Here is an 8414-nt window from a genome sequence, read left to right on the forward strand (position 1 = left end):
CCCACCATGACTTACTCCAATTGGCTTCCAGCACCAACAAACACCTGTAAAACTAGCACCAGGAGTAGCTTGTAGGACTCGGGGGGAGGGGGTTGGGAGGGGTTGTCTGTCTGCAGGTGACAGGATGGGTTGGGAGGCAAAAAATAGCTGGGGGGAGGAGGCATAGGAAAAGTACAGCCCTGGGGCTGGGGCTGGGGCTGGGCCCAGCGGTTGGGCCTTCCCAGCCCCAGGGCTATGCTCAGAAAATGTACAGAAGTTCAGTTAGATCAGTGTAGCTGTACCCAATCTAACTTTGTGCATATTCAAGGTATAGTTAACTTAGATCAGGTCAACCATTTTAGACTGATCTAAATGTCTTAGCACTTCTGTACAGTTTATACTTAGATCAACATAACTAGGGATCCAAGTGTAAAGTCCGCATTTGGATGAGCTAAGTTAGACTGGATGGTCATTCTTAACATGATGTAACCTCCCCAAATGTCTGTAATACCCTTAGTGTCCTTGCCTCTCTCACATTCAGTGAGGGAAGTTAGTCCTTAGCCTCTGACAAATGCTCTAATAACATCCTTTGGGAGCCTCTCATGCTATAGAACTGCAGCAGCAACTCAAGGGGGAGTGCCCACTCTGACCAGGTGATAGTCATTGGAGGGCTTTTCCAACAAGGGAGGATCTTTTCATCCCCTCAGTAACCATTGAAGTGGGGTGTATTTTCAATCTGATGGGACCTGGTCTCCTCCGGAAAGTTTTTCTGTGAGGCAGCTTCTCTAGATGGTTCACAACACCTCTCCCTTGATTGAACCTATCCTCAGTAAGCACACTTAGGAGGACCCCAGCCAGCCTTCCCAAGGAGCTTCTCAGTAATTCTTCCATCAACCCCCAGTGGCTTCAATTGCCACAAACTTGTGAAGGGAACAGGTATACAGAAGGGGCAGCTGGGAACATAGAACAGCCACAAGTTCAGTGACTCCTCTCAAAGCCTTAAATGTTCAGAGCATAAAGAAAGATTAGTGAGCAAATGGGATCCAGCTGTATGTTCAGTGTCTTAGAAAGAGGCTTGTGCAAGGCCTTTGCTGCATTCAAAGTGATCTCTGCTGCGTGGTTTGCTTCAAGAGTACATATCAAAGCCATAACCTTTTTATGGGGCATAAGATGTTAGTTTGCATTGAGTTAATAGAAGAGGAATAGAGAGGCAGTTAGCTGTGTTGGCCTGAAGCTTGGCAGAAGGCAGGGTAGGGTGACACTAACTCATGTGTCGGCAACATATGGCCTGTAGGACCATTGGATCCAGCACACACCGTCCAAGGGTTTTGCCTGTGCCTGTGCCTGTATCAGACTAAGAAGTGATGAGTTGCAGTGGCGGGGCAACTTCTATTTGCAACCTTTTCACTGCTGCTTTTTCCCCCTGCTCTCTAGCCATTTCCTGGCTGTGATGGGGTATCTTTCTGCTAGTGGGGAGCTGCGCCAGGGCTTGGCGGCTGGAAACTGGGTCCATGCCACTGCCACTTCTCCCTCCCTTTCTCCCTACATCTCCCAGCTGCAGTGCAGAAGCTGGCTCTGCACCCTGCCACTGTCCCCCACCAGCTGGAAGTTGCACCCCTTTCTAAATACATTCTAAAGCTGAGGAGGAGGGCATTGGGAGAAGCAACAGCAGTGTGGGTGCAGCTCTTAGCTGACTGGCTCTAGTGTGGGTCACTGAAACACCATGGAAGCCACCCAGCCTGTGTCGGACTGGAGCCAGGTTTTTCTTGCTCAAAGCTTGAAAAGGTTGCTAGATGCTGGGCTAACTCATTCAGAGAGGCATTAGCTTTCATAGGTCAGAGTCTATTTCATCAGATGCTAAAAGCTGAATAGTTAACAGAACGATCCCTTTGGAAAGGGCAGCTGCACTTTTACCTGTAAGGCAAGCAACTGTAATTTGACTTCCCTTTCCTGACCCAGATAGTCCTCTCTAGGGATAAGCTGTGCAAACTTGGGGTTTTGAGGTACTTAGAAGCAAGGCGCTAATTGCTCCTGGTGCCAGCATGCTGAATGAGGGGATGGGTACAGTAGGGAGTTTGTTTTCATGAATTCAATGGACTAAGGATTTACAAGATCACAATATTTAAAGCAACACACTCAGGCAAAACCTAAAAAATGATAAAAAAACTGGACCTGAACATATTCTTCAGTTTATGAGCATGTGCAGTGTGTGACCATTAGAGATGTGCAGCTGAACCAAGAAACTGAGAATACTACAGTTCATATCCAACAAAGTCTTTTATCTAGATGGTGAATCCAAATGCAATTTTTTTCACTTCTGAATTTGTTAAATTAATATAAAAAACACTTTACAACATGTAAACTTAGGTTGACTTTCAAACTCCAGAGGGAACTTGCAGGACTGGCATTTGATGAAGTGATCCTTACCCTTGTAAAAACAACAAATTTGATGCAGCAATCATTAGGAGACGAGCATAATACCATTTTACAAGTGGCCATTTTCAGAGTAGGCCACGTCTTTGTAACATTTATACTTAACACACCTTGGAGCTCTTTCCGAAACCTCAGTTTTCAACCTTTTTCACTAACAGGACTAACTTACATACCTAAAATATAGAAGCAAGGATGGAAAACAGGTGGTTTCCCCTTCAAGATCAGCTGGTTTGCGTGTGTGTGTGTGTGTGTGTGTATGTTTTCTCAAAGTAATTAACTGTCAAGTACCAGAGAAAACCTTGTGCTAGCTTTTTCTCTGCCTGTGGAATTTTGACTAATGTAAATACTGTATATAATTAAACAAACTGAGATTTTTGCACTGTTTGCTCTTACATATGTATAATGAAAATGGAACAAAGTTCCAGAAAAAGCGTGTGTGAATGTGCTCATTTATTCTGACAAATATAAACCCACATATATATTAACCGGAAAAATATTTAGATTAACTTTTTTTTTTTTTATAGACCATTTGAAAAATCAACAACATCCATCATGCAAGTAGAATGCCTTAGAGATCATTCGCGTGGGAATTTGGTCATTCCCTTTTTGTTGTTTTTTATAAACACCCCAAGGCTTCTTTTTCTAGTAGCATTTCATTAACTTCAAATGTCTTCAGAATCACACAGTATTTGCTTTGATGTAGTTGTCATACGTTAGATCACTGATGAAAGTCAGCATCATGAAACTGCAGCAAGCAGATGATGGGAATCCAGGGTGGTTGCCACAGAGAATTTATTTCAGTACAATTTCTTTAATCCCCAGCTCTCTAGCAGAGGCAGCAGAATCAAAGGCATGCTGCACAAAAGAAGCTCAACAATATCTCTGAAGGCCATGGTGCTGCAGTCATCAATTGTGTACCAGAAATAATTTTTTTGGCCTGGGGTGAAGACCTTTGGGCTTCCCATTTAATTCTTTCTACTCCCTGTTTCTAAATGACCTGACACATGCAGTACCCTGTGAAGCTTGTAAGTACTCCTATGTGCACACAATGATAAGGATGAAAGGAAAATTCTCCCAAGGTCACTGTTTCGGCTCTTGGACTGTTTTGGTTTCAAGCATAAGTATAACACAGGTCTGGCATGAAGAGAGGGTTCTGTTGTTCAAGGGATGGGATAAATCTGGAAAAGTCTTCTACAGATTGGATAGAATGGGCTGCTCAAAGCCCTGAGCTTGGATATGTCCATTTGAAAAGTGAGCCAGCAGAAAGAAAATGACTGGCAATAAAGCAAGGGCCAACCCTGAGATGCTTTCACTTTGTGACCCTGGAACCTGAGACCCACTTCAATGCTTCTCCATAATCAACTAATCTACGACCAAATGGCTTCTATGGATTTCATGATTACATTTTGCTAAATGCACATTTGCTGCAATAGAACAACTGGAAAGAATACTTCAATATGGGATTTGCACTGCTCAGCAAAATCAGGAAAGTGAAAACATAGCTACCAATATAATTCCAATGTTGGCTTCTACTGTAAGGCCTTTGACTTCATGGTACTTTTATACCTTAGCTGAAGCATATACACTTCAACAGCTGCAAAAGTAACATGGGGGGGAAGTCCAAACCCTTGCACTTTTGTATTGCAATCATAATTCTTTTTAAATCAGTTGTGCCTTGTCACTTTTATATTAGACAAAATATGAACACCCCTGACACAGATACATGTCCACAGTAAGTAAGTTTTGCTTAGTATTATTGTTTATTGGCTCAACTGTGTAGCTAGAGGAGACATTAGGTGAGCTTTGGGGCACAAAATGCCCTCTCTCAGGTATGGGAAAGAATCAGATGCAGCCTGAACTAAACACCAGGTATCTGCTTTTTTCCCCAGATCTGAGGAAGGGAATTTTGGCTAGGGACAGACATTCAAAAAGCCTGAGCCTGAATTGATTCAATTTCCACAGGTTAATCTTACCTCTGGAGATTGGACCGATTTGTACGTGGATAGACATTCACTTTTGAATCAGGAAATGCAGGCACGTTCCTGCAGTGGCTCAGGTTAGAATTCAGAGGGCAATAGAGCAAGCCATCCTTTCTCTTCCACAATGCTGAGCTTAGTGGGGGCATGGCCAGGCCCCAGCAGGATGCTATGATTAGGGAGGGGTTTAAATTCCTGCACAATCCCCAGCTGAAGGGGGAGAGGGAAGCAGCCTTTGCCAGGCTTTTCCCAGCTCACTGCTTAAGGGGAAACATTGCCAGACCCCAGCCCTCTGCTAGCACTCTGAGGCAAAGGGGGATGGGAGGAAGGACTGCTTGTGTGGAGTGCATTCATCTGCTTATGGTATTGAGCTTTTCAATCTCCCTCTCCCTGCTTCTTCATACTGTCTGCAGCAAACTGATAGGCATTCACAGGTCCCATGCATTGCAAACCAGGTCATTTCTCGCACCTCTCTCTGCCCCTCTTGAATGCTGACAGATTGTGGCCTTTGAAGCAAGCAAGCCAGCAGGGAGCTTATTAGACCACAAAGCCCATCAAGAAAACAAAGCCTCTCTCATTAGTTCAAGCTCTTATTAAACCGCTTTTCCCAAGGCATATGGAAGGAAGAAGGGGTGGGGGGACCTGATGATTAGTTCAAAAAAGCCCTAAGCAGACACTAGTCTGTCTGCCTTTGTTCCAGTGAAATTGAAGACCCACACACATACACACACCTCTCAGCATTAGCAAGCCTGGGGGTAGTGTGGCCAGATGCCAGCTGGGGTCTGTGCTGCTGGGGTCCCTGTTGTGGGAGAGGAGGGAATCCCTGCTCCAGCAGCAAGTGAGGGGAGAGTGGGACAGGGGAAAGTCCAGCAGACACAGTTGTGTCTGCAGTCTCCACCTCCTTCTAAGCCAGTCAGAGCTCCAGCTAGTGAGGAGGAGGGCAGGGCCAGCCCTGCTGTCTGGAGCAGACAGCACAGCCCAGCCTAACTCAGGGCTGAAAAGCATACTGGAATTCTGGGGGACTCTGATTTAACTTAAACCAGGAAGGGGTCTGGGACAGAAGTTCCATAAACTGGTTTGACCTAAATCTAGGAGTGCACCAATAGAGATTTTTGGGGCTGATACCAATAGTTGATTTTTAAGGAGGCATATCAGCTGATGCTGATCCGATTTCCAATATGCAGCTCTTCACCTTGAAGAGCTGCATCCAGCTGGTAAGTCTGGTGTGGAGGAAGGGGAGGGAGGAGGTGTGGGGGGAGCAGATCAAGGCCTCTGCAGTGAGGGAGGGAATGGGGCTGGGGCAGGCGCTGACCAGCTGGGGCAGGGAGGGGTGTGGGACAGAGCTGCAAGTGGCTTGTCCAGCAGGCAAGGGGGGGCAGTGCATGTCCCCTGGATCTGCATGGCATGGGGCAGGCTCCAGCTGCAGGCTGGAGTGGGGGCACGGGAAGAGAGGGAGGGTGGCTCTCACTGCTGTGTGAGGTTTGTCTGGTGCCCATGTGGTGGCTCCTGCTGTTGCTCCTACCACTCATCTGGTAAGGCATGGGGGGCGTGTGCCCCTGGATCTGCCTGGCCAGGAAGAGCCCAGCCCCAGCTTACCCTGCCCCACCCTGCATAGATCTGGGGGAAAATGCCCCCCCCAAAGCCCTCTTGGGTGGGCAACAGGAGCAGCATTGGGAGCCACTAGATAAGCACCGGATGAGCCACATGCAGCAGTGGGAGCTGCCCCCCCTTCATTCCCATTACCCCCCAATGAGCCATGCCTCCATCCCACACCAGCCCCAGCCCTGGCTGGGCAGCCCCTGCTGCAGCCACAACCCCAACCCTAACCCCACACCCTCCCTCAGTGCTGGGGCCTCGATCTGTACCCCTACACCCCTCCCCTTTCTCCACACCAGACTTACCGGTGGCACACAGCACTCCACGCTGCCAGCTGTGGTCCTCACTGGCTATGTGCTGCACTATGGCTGCATGCTCGCACACATGGGCATTTATTGGATAAATTATTGGCTGCATCAGACCGATTTTTGATACAGAAATTTTTTTTTTATATCAGTGCTGATCTGATATTGGACTGACATATCAATGCACCTCTACCCAAATCAGTGAAGTCTGATGCTACATTCAACCAGTTTTATCTTAAACCAGTTTTGGCCATTTGTAAACCGTTTTAGGTGCACTGAACTTATGCTCTGTTACAGGTTTAAGCCAGTATTTGATCTCTTAAACTGGTTTTATGTGTAACTTCTGTCTCTAGCCTTTGTGCCTTAAACTTTGTCTAACATCTCTTCCACCTACATAATTGGACCAGTGAAAAATACTGGCAAGCACACCTGGCTTCTTTTGTATTCCCTGGACCACCATGGCTATAATATTCCAACTCTACCATAGAATAAAGCATACAGTTAAGCACTCATCCAAAACTACTAGAATACGTTTCTTGTGATGAATGATATGGGACAGATGCTGAACATGCTGCCTCAGTTCTGCATGGCTCTTAAGTATGCCAGTATTTAGACTGATAAACATACCCCTTAATAGGCACTTAACCCTATACTCTCAGTGTGTTTGATATGTGACCTAAAAATGCAACAAAATCAACTCAGCCATAACAAGGATGTGGAAGCACAATTCCAGTTACACCCCACCACCCAGCTAGGCAATTCAAAACCCTGAAGTCTTACTGCCCCTCCAGCAAATCCCTGTATTTTCCATCACCTGGTTAAAGCAATGGGCTCTGCACAAAGGTTTCTTTGTTTAGGGTCCAGGTACCTTCTTCCTAATCATTAAACTGTAGCAGACAATTATATGAGCGCATGTCCAAAGCAAGTAAACCTTTCCCTCCTCATCCCTATTTGGGCAAGTAGTCTTACACCTACCAGGCACCTTGGCCAGTATGACTTTCAACTTCTTTCTTTACCCATTTGGTCTTGTGGCATGGTGACAAGAGACACCTACCAGACGAGCCAAACCTCTGAACCACTGCTGATCTCGCACACAATAGATGCAAGTTCCCATTGGACCAGTTTGTGGTGTGGTGCTTTCAGCACAGATAAACTGAATACTTCTCAGCCTGAAAAAGGCTTATTGTATAGCCTGTCATAATGTCTGCCACAGAACCTTACTGGACTTTATAGCACTCAAATAATTGTAGATTTTCCTTTTTAAGTTTCAGCACTTACAAATACAAAAAGAAAAAAAAAAAAAGGCCTGAACAAAGAAAACCTGTTTGCTTCATGCTGACTGTCTTCTAATGTCTGTCTTCTATTTCTAATGTTGTCAGGGTTTTGCGTTTTATATTTGCAGGTCACCTTGAACTTTTCACTCTGACATTTGCCCTGTGCAAAGATTTCTAATCCTCCATGAAAGCCATTCAACACACTCTTTGCCAGCTCATCAAGGAAAGGAAACTTGTACAGATAATTAAAAGGAAAGAAACCTTCCTACGTGACAGTTACCATCTGACCCATTTCAACCTTCCAAAGTGGCTTAAATTTTTGTAAATGAAATGCACACAGAAAACTGGCTTTGGGATCTGACCAGAAAGGAAAAAAAGGCTCTGAATAAATTTGGATGGCAAAGATTTGGGGTGATCTTTATTTGCTTTCAGATGTTCATTAAGCAGAAGAAAATGCATTCAGATGACATGGGTGTGTTGCCCTGTGGGGTGAGGCCAACTCTCAGGATCTGAATATTATGCTGTTAGACAGGAGAGTGTGACAATTGCACATATACAAAACACACAAATCAATTAGGTACATGCACAAACACACTACCAGCTCTGGCACATACATACCTATCACCAATTCAAGCACATACACTATACACCCCAAAAGTTAGACAGATCACTAATTCATATATCATGCACACAATGACATTACATACACACACACACAACACTCACCAGTTCACCCACATACAACCCACCTACACACACACACACACAGGTAAGTTCCTAACTTGGATGGTACTGTGTGTGTGTGTGTGTGTGTGTGTGTGTGTGTGTGTGTGTGTGTGTGTGTGTGTGTG

Source organism: Gavialis gangeticus, unplaced genomic scaffold (genome assembly GCF_001723915.1).
Source record: "Gavialis gangeticus isolate Ggan-Ray unplaced genomic scaffold, GavGan_comp1, whole genome shotgun sequence".
Classification (NCBI taxonomy): domain Eukaryota; kingdom Metazoa; phylum Chordata; order Crocodylia; family Gavialidae; genus Gavialis; species Gavialis gangeticus.